The 12,212-nt window shown below is 30.8% G+C and overlaps 1 long non-coding RNA gene across 1 annotated transcript; it reads right to left on the bottom strand.

Annotated features, from left to right (window-relative positions):
* Nucleotides 1–6,984: 6,984 nt before the first annotated feature.
* LOC127706858 (uncharacterized) lies at nt 6,985–12,212 on the bottom strand. The gene is made up of 3 exons (XR_007984591.1): nt 12,144–12,212; nt 8,928–9,059; nt 6,985–7,259 (listed from the first exon to the last, which is right to left on the bottom strand). It is a non-coding gene; the product is annotated as an uncharacterized LOC127706858 (long non-coding RNA).

The following is a 12,212-nucleotide window of genomic DNA, read 5'->3' as shown; positions in this document are numbered from 1 at the left end:
CAATTTCCACATTTAACCGAAGTCTTTTACTTACTAGTATGATACTGACAATCCCCCACAAAGTAATATAAATAGAACCATACAAATAGTAAGCAAATACATGTTCTCAGATACCATCTCCCATATAAAAAAATCACATTAAGAAAAAAATGAACCTTTTATGTGTTCCTCTCCTAGCTACAAAATGTATCCAAAATCAAAGATGTGGAACATATATATTCTATCATAATCATTTGGTAATTAATGCAATTAGTATCTCTTCCATGCCCGTGTTGAACATAAAAAACTAAATATTACATAAACAACACCCCTAATGCTCATGTTGGTTGTCATTGTGCAACACAGTTAATACACATAAAACATAGAACTCCTTTTGTCATATAAAACACTGTCAAACATCCAATCATACTATCCACACTGATCTGTGTCCACACTTGTATATATATGAATATTTTATTTAATCAACCCTCATAAGTGTTTTATACTATCGGCAAAAGAAGGTTGAAAAGTTCAACCTTCTTCCAAATCAACCTACGGAAACAATCAACCTTATTGGAATTTCAAGTCAACCTTCCTGACCTATAAATTATAAATGATTACGGCATGTTGTATATAAATATAAATATATAGCTTGTGATGAATTGTAAATATTTGATTATATAGATGCTACATAAAGTACATCTGAAAGTTATACCTGACTTAGTTATTATTTCAACCTTATACCAACTCAAAGGATCCATGCAAATTATGTTCGATCGAGCCTCATTATTCAATTTAACCTACCACTCGGTTTAAGGGGCGAAATCGTGACAATATTGATACTTAGTGAGATAATCCGAGGTAACAATTTAATTAAAAAACGGACGTAACCAAATCAATTAATTTCGATTAATACGGGGATAATTTAGAAGAGGGTTTGCGCTGGGCTAGATGATGCCTAGCTATCTTACCATGGCAAGATAGCAGAATTTGGAGAACATAAGACGAGGGGATAATAAAAAGAAGAAAAAACGACTCTCAGACTATAAAAGCAATTTTTTGTGCATATTAAAATTATTTTAATTTTTAATATGATTTAAAGGAGATGTGAAGTATACATAGATAATCAAGACAAGCAACCTATTAATCGACACACAAAACTCCTTACTTCTAAAGTTCAAACAGCACATGCCTCTTACAAGTTACATGTATAAAGTCTTCTACAATCGACATATTATGTCATTACAATATCTGTTAGCTTTCAACCCTCCAAAGTCTAGCTAGATATAGACTAATATTGAATAAAGAAAGACATCTACATGTCAACATATAATCGCTCAACAAAAGAATATGTCAATTCAGCATGTGTAGCTTTGAAGGGTCGTTCGATAAAGTCCTTGCTTTTCTCTCAATGTCGATCATGTCCATCATGGAACAAAGTGAAATAGAACGAATTTTGTCGAACGCTCGAAAGTTACATTGGAATGTATACCCGAAAAAGGGCTTCAAAAACAGACCTTGATGAAATTTTCCAATTTTTGTGGATTTCATCGAAGTTTAGGCTTGAATGATATAAAGCGCTGTATCGACAAACTAACTATTTTAGTCACATATTTTATTTACTTTTAACATGTATTATAAGCATGTATAATGTTGCAAGATCTTTTTGTCGGCGTGTGCGTTAACGCTGTTTCCGGTTCTGAAAACGAATGGAACTCGATGCCTGCTTTCTTTTTGTTTGCTGGGAAATTGAAATCGATATTAACTGTGTCGTCAAAGAATGATATCTAAACTAGTTATTGTTTTAAAAAAAAAATGTTTCATTGTTATAACAGTCATCAATCAGAATTTGAATTTTAAGCTCAATATTCTACATGTTCTAGTAATATTTTGGCCTTGTCCAACTTACTCCTTTTCCTATAACCGTAAAACGTTGATGAGTTGATTTATCGGGACTATCGGGACCAGGTACCAGTACATTAACTGTATTAGGTCAATGCTCAATTTTTCTAGATCTCAACACTTCTCACTATTCTTTTGAAAAATATTTTTGTGTTCTTTAATGTTTAAATTGTACTACGTTTCACACTCTATACACTTTTCGAGACCTACTATGAATGAAACAGATACAGACGGAAGTGGCCATACTTTTCTAACACAAAGAATTAAACAACTGATCTAGGAATAAGTTAATGAATAACATATCTTTTAGAAAAAAAGATAAACAGATACAAACGCAGATGATTGAGTAAGTATCCCCTTTTTTCTGTGTTTATACATTCCCCCGCAGGCATTTGTCTCTAAAACAAATGTCACATAATACTTTATATTATATTAAGGTATATATGGAAAGAATCAGAGACAAAGTTCCTATAATTCCCCACAAAAAAGAAATAGGAAAATCTTAAAATTAGTTTTTCCATTTATGTTTTGTAATTCACGCTGCAATGCTATTCTGCATGGAATTACATTTTCAAATTTAATCAGCTATGAGACGGCTAGCTTTTTAGAAAAGGTATTAATTATATCAACATGCCTTAAACAAACATGTATAGCGCTGAATATCGTTCTGATTTATGGAAATAAATAAATTATAAAAACTATATCACCAGCCTAGTTGTCTGTATTTCTGTGTTGACATGCATCATCATTGATATGGTCATAATTATAAATTAACAGTTTACAAAACTTTGAGTTTTCGAAATAATAAGGATTTTCTACCCCAAGAATAGACTACCTTGTCTCTATTTTTGAAAATCTTTCGGAATTGTGGGTCTTCAGTGCTTTTCAACTTCTTGATTCGAGCGTCACTGATCAGTATTTTGTAGACGAAACGCGCGTCTGGCGTACAAAATTTTAATCCTGGTATCTATGATGAGTTTATTTGCATAAAGATATAGACTATATAAAATTCTTTATAATATTTATTGCAGGATTTTTAAAAATTTTCGAATTTGACACTGTGAGTGCAACAAATACAGAGTAAATTTAACATATATGTACTTCTTTATATACAGGTTCTTGACACATTTGAAATATATAATGATACGTGTGGTCCGTGAAACACTTAACAATTCAAAATTTAAAAAAAATTTCAAATTTTAGATTTTTTTATTTCTGTTTAAAGTTTTAAAATATCAACATTCCAAATTTTAGAAATTTTAAAAACGGCACCAAATAATCAAAATTTTAAGATTCTAAGATTCGTTTTGAAATTTTAAAGGTTAGATATTCAATCAAACTTTAAAAATACTAAACTAAACTAACAATTTTGATCATTTCGCTTTTTGAAAGTTTGAATTTTTTATTTTTTATTAAATTTTTTAAAAAGGATTAAGAAGTGGGTACATGTAAAGTGCGAAAAGGAATAATAATTGAACAAAACGGAACGGAAAGAAACGAAATATGATGTAACAAAACGAAATAAATATTTTTTTGAAAAACTAGATATAATATGTTTCTTTTAAGGTAGAGAAGGACACTGTAGGCCAAAAAAATCTAGCCAATGAACTTTCTTAAATTTCCTATATATTGTTCATTGGGGTGTACCTAACAAAATATCAAAATTTGAGAATAGGTTTCCAGGCTATTTTTAGAAATATTCTTTGAAAAAGTTACCTCCCTTTGCAGTCCTAAAAATGTCATTTTTTGGCCATTTTTAAGCTATAAAGGTACCTGCCAAAAATGGCATATATATTTTTTTTTACCTTTTCTCAGAACAATATGATAAATGAATATTTTAAAATATTTTAGACATAATATTTAGAAAAAAATAATTTTTTTTTTCAAAATGGCTTCCCTTTTTTGTAATATGCCTGTTGCCGGCTTGTGTAAAATTTTGCCAAAAAAATATTTTAAAAGTAGAAAAAAAAAATTGTGTCAATGAATTTTTTTTTAAATTGGTATATAAAATACTTAATATCCATGTTACAAGTCATAAAAAAATAAAGATACATTGTATGTTTCCAGGGAAAATAAAAAGTTACGGGGGTAGAATGACACCCTGTCGCACTCCCTTTTATGCAGATTTCATGAAAAATGTCAAAATTTTTCACTTATTTTTTTAACTCTCTTAACTAAAGGTGGGATTATTTCTTAAATGAGCATTGGTTTTGCAGCATCCATGTCTTTGTAATATTATTTTATCCTTTCAATTAACCTTAAAATAAAACGACATTTTTCCTGTACATTTTTCAATACAGACGTTCCTCAAAACAGTCCCGCTGCAAATGTTTGCACCTGTCCTAAGTCAGGAATCTGATATACAGTAGTTGTCGTCTGTTTATGTAGTTCATACGTGTTTTTATATAGATTAGACCGTTGGTTTTCCCGTTTGAATGGTTTTACACTAGTAATTTTTGGGGCCCTTTATAGCTTGCTGTTCGGTGTGAGCCAATGCTCCGTGTTGAAGGCCGTACCTTGACCTATAATGGTTTACTTTTATAAATTGTAACTTGGAAGGAGAGTTGTCTCATTGGCACTCATACCACATCTTCCTATATCTATATAGACTGAATAGTGTGATGTTTGATCTGAATGATTGTTGTGAAGGTCTTGGAAGTGTAAAAATCAACATACTCATTAATCACTGTTCATGATTATAATGATGCAGCAAAAAAGAATATATGTAAAATAAATTTTATTTTTACATCATTTTTTTTTATGTAATTACCATCCACATTCATAAATGTAAACAAAACTCAAGAGCAGACATTTTACAGACACCAATTGATTTTTATCTAGATGGACCATGTCTCAATGATATAAAACAAACCACTGTAATTATCAAAACATTATGATAATATAACATCAATTTACAAAAAATATCCAGAATGAGAATGTGGATGACACTTGCAAAAGTGTATATTCTCAAAAACAAAAAAATAAATATGGGGCAGATTCAGTTTCCAAGGGACTCACTGAAACGTTTAATTTGTCCAATTTCATGAAAACTGCAATCTCTGAAAATATATTTGCGAGTGACTTGGTCCAGTTTATACACCAATAAATTCCTTTAAAAAAGCGTTTAATCATATTATTCTTTAATTTTTTACCAAAAAAAATATTTTTCCACACTCGTAATCACCATCATACGTCAATACATGTAGTATATGTGTGTCATTGAATTGGCCAGGCGCATGAATTTATTTGTTGGTTAACGCAAAAATATGTACTCCGTGTAATTTGTTATCTGATAAAAAAATAAACTACAAAAAGTCTTATTTTCATTCAAATGAATTTTTTGTGTTTGTATTCAATTTAAAGATTAATGCAAAGTGAAAATAAATAGTTTTAACATTGAATCGGATTGTGTTACTATCGCCTCATTGATTACAAAAAGAAGTTCGGTCAACATCGTCTATCGAAAAATAAACAATTTCAAGAACAACTACCCGAGGTCCTCTCGACCAATTATATCAAAGTATTCCATAATATGCAAATCATATAAGAAGTATGATAATATAACATCAATTTACAACACATATCCAGGATGAGAATGTGGATTAAACTTGCAAAAGTGTATATTCTCAAAAATAAAAAATAAATATGGGGCAGATTCAGTTTCCAAGGGACTCACTGACACATTTGTCCAATTTCATGAAAACTGCAATCTCTGAAAAATATTCCATTAAAACTTTATATAAAACAATAGTCTTGCCCTTAGATCAGATTGCTACAACAAATCTTAGAAAAATGTGGAAAAAGGGGTGGGGTAGGGATGGACAAGATGGTAAAACTTTGGAACTGATACATTACAATATTGTTACTTTTATTCAACCTTATGAGTCCCCTCATTTCTGATTTATGGCCTAGCCTAATGCTTATTATGTTGGTTCATGTAGATGAAGTAAAGTTATCTCCCCTTTATTAATATTCATTTGACTTGTATTGTTACATAAGCACCTACTTTTGTATAAAAGTTCATAAAAATCTGTTGAAAATCTGTTGAAATGTCAATCAAAATAAAAATCTGTAAGAGAAATAATCCTTCAGGCTTCAGAAAGTTATCCACCAATATTGACTAAATGGAAAATATTTATATGTCATGTGATACTTATTGTTGCTATCTGTCGAGGCAAACTTGGGTTATTGTACAAAATAGGAAACTGTGACAGATGTACAGACAGAGTAATTACTAAAGGATGCTGCAATTTTATAACAGATCCCTAATTCTTATATACTTGAAGTGTAAGTACTCTTTGGTTACTCAAATTTTAGTAAAAACTTCAATTTATTCATAATCTACTTTTATCAAGGGTTGTTTCAAAGGGTTAGATTTTTAGATAGGCAGAACCAATTTTTCTACAGAATTATAGCATATAAATATCAAATTTTCAGTCTTTAACCACATATACAGTCTATTCCTCTTTTTCAGAAAAAAACTTCTTGAACACATTTGCCGTTTTCCCTTTCAAACCATGTTCCTGCATGATGGATTTTACACCATCTTCATTGTTTCTTTTGTAAGCAATCTCCAAGTGATGAAGGCTGAGACCTGTGCATGAAAGTTTCCTTGCAGTGTCTTTTGAAATAACTTTTTTAACAATGACACTATAAAAACCCTCTACAATTGACAAATAATTAAACGGAAATAAATCCTTTGCAGAACATGTCTGTTTCAGTTTAAGATGGAACAGTTTGTATAAACTTCTTACATCCTCCTCAGAATTATGAGCATCATAAACAATCTCCAGAAACTTTTGAACTAATGTTTGTTGCTTATAATTTTGAATATCAGCATTTGGTATTTCACGTTTTGCAATTTTCAAAGTGTCAATGCATCCATAAATAAGGTTATCAAAAGAACTCAGCAGATTAAACTCTTGCAACAAATTTCTTAGTACAGGTACATCATATGAATGGATGTTATGACCAACAAGCACAGGATGAGATTTTTTCTGTATCATTTCAATTAGTTGAAGTAAGGCTTTTCTTATACATACGCTTTCAACTGGAACACCATGGCAATACATTTGGTTTCTCTCAAAAGAGAAAGTAACGCCGGTCACATCACTGGCCTTTGATGAAATAGGTTGTCGTGGAGACACATAAAGATTTAGCATGTTGGTCCCATCATATGCTGATATTTGTGTTATATCAGAGGTTCTTGATAACCCAGTTGTTTCTAAATCAAACACGACATATTCGTCTATGCCTTCCAAAGAATATTTAGTTGGAATCTTTTCAATGTCTCTTACCGACACATTTTCTTCAATTTGTGGTTGATATGTTTCTCCTTCTATAACTGCTGCTTTAATTTGTTGAAAAGTTTTCTTATGCTACAAAAAGACAAAAAGAAAATATTCAGAAAAATCTTTTGTTTATACCTTATTGTGTTGTTACATGTATATTGTAAAATAAAGGGAATATAACTCTTTATAACCATATCTTTCTTTTGAAATGTCATCATCTTGTTTTCTCTCTATTTTTGGCCAAATTGCAATTCATATTGTCTTTGGCAATTTATATTATAGTTTATCGATTTAACAATTTAACATAATTCATGTAAGTTTCACCATGTCCCTTTGCTTATCAATATGTTGTTCTTCTAGTCCAGTCAAACTAATTGCAACAGAAAATGTTTAAGTTCTAATCTATAGCATTAAGCCCTAAATATACACAGAAAAAAGTCCCATAAAATCTAACTTGAAAACTCAAAATCAGCATTTTTTAAAATTTCCTATGGAAATTAGCATTGGAAGGGCAGATAACTCCGCAAAAATGAGTCTTCTTTTGTCAGTTTTTGGTTGATTTTTATTAAAATTTATGTAAAGGATGATACTTAGATGGGGTTATAAGTTTATATTTGACTATATTATATAATCTTCTGCTCATGAAATGTACAAAACCGAAGTGTTATGGGTATTTTTATTTTTTTTGGTGCATTTTTCATTAAAGAAATTGCAAATTTGTTGCTTTGTGACCATTTTGAAAAAAAAATGTGAAAATTTGGTATTGTTTATATCTGTATATTATATTTGTTCAGCATCTACCTTGTTTAAAGAAAATTTAATCAACAAAAAGAAGAATGTATGCTTAATTATTTTTATCAAATTTGATATTCTTTACCTTGACATGTTGAAAAATTCAATAAATGGTCAACTAATGAATTATGAAATCTAGATTGTAGCTTGATAAAAGATATGAAAACACCTTTAGAGTTGTTTGTTATACTCTAAAGACGGCTAAAATATCAAGAATCAATACATTTTGTTGAATAGAAGCGGTAAAGTTATAATTTTGTATCAATTTTCATCGATATTTTTTTAGTCTTCCTTTAGTTAGATTTTATGGGACTTTTTATGTGTATATTTTGGGTATAATGCTGAAGATTAAAACTTAAAAATCTTCATTTGCAATTACTTTAAGGTTAGGGTCAAATTTATGCTAGATTGACTGGACTATTCTGTATTTTTAAAGTTGTGGTGTAATTATTCTTGAGATAACTTCTCTTATATATGCCACATCATGCTTTCAATTGTAAGACAGTTGATATACTAAAATCTAAATAAGACACACACCACCTATTCTTGGCCCTCGTTCCTATCCACATTGAAATTTTCACTTCAAAACATTTCATGGAAGCGAGATCAATAGACCTGTATTTATACAGCAGAGGGTACTGCACTGGTTAATAGAATATTGGATACACCTAACAAGGCACTTCATATCTGAGAAACAGGCTAAATATGCCTCCAATTTTAGAATTCAATCATATATTACTGTATTATTAAAAATTACCACTAAATTGCAGTGAGGTGAGACTTATATATTTCTTCCTGTTGAGGCTTTAATGTGAGTTTGAGATGAAGAACCTCAACAAAAGAGCTGTTCCTTTTTCTTTTTGTGTGTTTTTTGTTGTACATGTACTGGATAACGCATATCCTTTGTTTTTTCTATTATATGGCTGTCACTAAATTGACTAATTATATGCCATGAAGTTTTACCTTTCTTTTAAATCTGTCACGTTTAAAATGAACTGAGGAGCTATTCTTCTTTTGCCAGAGTCTCTTTCTGTCAATCCTCTGTCCAACTCTAACAGAAATTGTGCCTGGTGACAGCAATGCTTTCTTGTTAACCTAAACTAGTGAGAAATGTTTTAGATGACAAAAAACATAACCCTTCCCTTTAAATTCTATATTCGACCTTTGGATAAGGTCACATGAAGGTCAACCACACACTGCTTTATATTCAAACAATTAAAAACCAAATTAACATCATTTATGGTGTGGACAAGTATTGCTAAGAAAAAGTTGATTGAAAAAATACAATTAAGTCCAATTTGAACTTGATCACCTTTGTAAGGTCTTTCACCTTTGTATATAATTTGACAACAAGAGGCTGTCAGAGTGACAGCAAACCGGATTTTCCTGCAGAGGTCTAACCCTGAACAGTTGGGCAAGTATGGACACTACATTTAAGCTTAAAACAGCTCTGAATTTGGATTGTGATTGAATATTTGAAACAGCATAGGTTTGTGACACAAAATGAATGTGGTTTAAGAACTGAAATACTTGAAATTGGACATTTAAATACCTACTATGGTCCAATAGCAAAAATCTAAGTATATATTAGAATCAGCATATCAAAGAACCCCAAGAATTCAATTTTTGATGAAATCAGACAAAAGTTTAATTTAAGACCCTTTGGACCTCAATGTGGACCAACTTGATAAAGGAGCCCACAATCCAAAATCTCTATATACAAGTTAGATTCAGCATTTCAAAGAACCCCATAAATAATTTTTTTGTTGAATCAAAGAAAGTTTAATTTTGGACCCTGATTTGGACCAACTTGAAAACTGGGCCCAAAAATCTAATATTTAAATACAGGTTTAGATTCAGCATTTGAAAGAACCCTTTATATATTTAATTTATGTTGAAATGAAACACAGGTTAATTTTATCCATAATATTTTCTGTGCAAAGGGAAATAACTCAAACTGGATAAATAGTTCTCTAAAATAAGATATAATGCAATTTTTCAAATTATAATCAATAATAACAACAACCAGTGATGACTAAGTTCTCTAAAATTAAATATCATTTATCACTCAAACATTGCTAGAATCAGCATATCAAAGAACCAAAGAATTCAATTTTTGATGAAATTAATCAAAAGTGTTATTTAGGACCCTTTGGACCTCAATGTGGTATTATCTTATTAATAATGAAAAGAAATACAGGTTTAGATTAAGCATTTCAAAGAACCCTATATATATTCAATTTATGTTGAAATCAAACACAGTTTAATTTTGGACCCCAATTTGGACCAACTTGAAAACTGGGCCCAAAATCAGAAATCTAAATATATGTTTATTAATAGACAATATAAGCTTAGTTTTTAAAGGAGTTTACTAAATAGAAAAAAAAATATATATAGCATTCAGAAAATTAGTTTTTACAGAATAACAAACAAACTTGCCACACAATTCTATAAACAATTTACCAAAGAAAAGAAGAAAAAAATCCAAAATTTTATTTATCATTATTACAATTTCATTTCAAAATCTATAAAACTTATCAGTAATTATAAGAAATAATTGTAACAGAATGCTGCAATGTCCAGTACAAATTGGTTTATGATATGCATTAGTGACGCCTATGGATTGACCCTGTATGTCATTCAAATCTTCTTGAAATTAAGAACAGGAATTTATTTTTTATGGTTTAGGGGTGGAGATATCTACCGTTTACAAGTTCTCAAAAGGGGGGGTGGGGGGTGTGATCCCCAGGGGACTCTCCCTTTATTTCATATGATTTGTTTTTTTGTCCTGTACAAGAATATATATGGTTTAGGGGTAGGGATCTTGACCATTTACAAGTTCTTAAACAGGAGTGGGTGGGGGTGACCCCAGGGGACTCGCCTTATATTTCATTTGATTTGTTTTATTGTCCCATTCAAGAATATATATGGTTTCGGGGTGGGGATCTTGACCGTTTACAAGTTTTCAAAAAGAAGGGGTGGGGGTTTCCGCATGGGGATCTTGACCGTTTACAAGTTTTCAAAAAGAAAGGGGGTGAGGGTTACCCCAGGGGATTTCATCTCAATTTCATTTGATTTGTTTTATTGTCCCATTCAAGAATATATATGGTTTAGGGGTGTGGATCTCGACTATTTACAAGTTATCAAAAAGAAGGGGGGTGGGGGTGACCCCCATGGACTTCCCCTATATATCATTTGATTTGTTTTATTGTCCCATTCAAGAATATATATGGTTTAGGGGTGGGGATCTCGACGGTTGACAAGTTCTTAAACAGGATGGGGTGGGGTGACCCCAGGGGACTCGCCTTTTATTTCATTTGATTTGTTTTATTGTCCCATACAAGAATATATATGGTTTAGGGGTGGGGATATCAACCGTTTACAAGATAAAAGCACATTCTCAAATTGAAAGGGGGTGGGGGTAAGAATATATATGGTTCAGGGATACTTAATTATCTACAAAATGTCTAATAATGAACAGTAAATTTCAAATTTCATTTATACAGTCCTACTAGTAAATTTCAAACTTTATATATACAGTCCTACAGATCTTATCAGGAAACAGAAAATTTTCAAATAAATCTGTCACTCCAATGATATTATATGTTAAGATATAACCCAGATCTAGTTGATAATTAATAATGTAATTAACTTCAAAATGTCTAATAATATAGCTTATCATCATTACCACTTAGGAAATGGATAATTTTCAAATAAATCTGTCACTCCAATTTTTATTGTGAGATAAGACATTATGCTTAGTCATAAAAAAGATAACAAGAGTAAAATATTTAAAAATTGCACTTTTGGATATTAAAAATGGCAATAACTCACAAAGGAGATATACTTATATCTTGAAAATTGAACTAGACCTTCATTAAGTCCCAGGAAACAACATATTGAAATTTGAAAAAAATTTGTTAAAGCGTTTTCAAGTTATTGTGCTGACACTGTTTGGCAGCCGCCCGAGTGCACGCCCAGCCGCCCGCCGTACATCACCATTTTAATAACCAATATTTTCTTCCAAAATTAGGTTAAAAATCACTGTATCAGTTTTCAAATTATTGTTTAGAAACCTCAAATGACAGGTCACAAACATTATACTATGTTTATGTTACATGGAGTAAAATAAAACAGGAAATACACAGTATTTATAATATATAAGCTGTAACACAATACCTTGTTAACCCAGGTATAACCTTCATTCTTCTGAAGAACTGCAGCTGAAACTCTTGCTTTTAATGAGCT

This window comes from Mytilus californianus, unplaced genomic scaffold (assembly GCF_021869535.1).
Source record: "Mytilus californianus isolate M0D057914Y unplaced genomic scaffold, xbMytCali1.0.p SCAF_6, whole genome shotgun sequence".
Lineage (NCBI taxonomy): Eukaryota > Metazoa > Mollusca > Bivalvia > Mytilida > Mytilidae > Mytilus > Mytilus californianus.
Note: the sequence above shows the minus strand (reverse complement) of the source record. Positions and strands in the feature narration are given on the sequence as shown.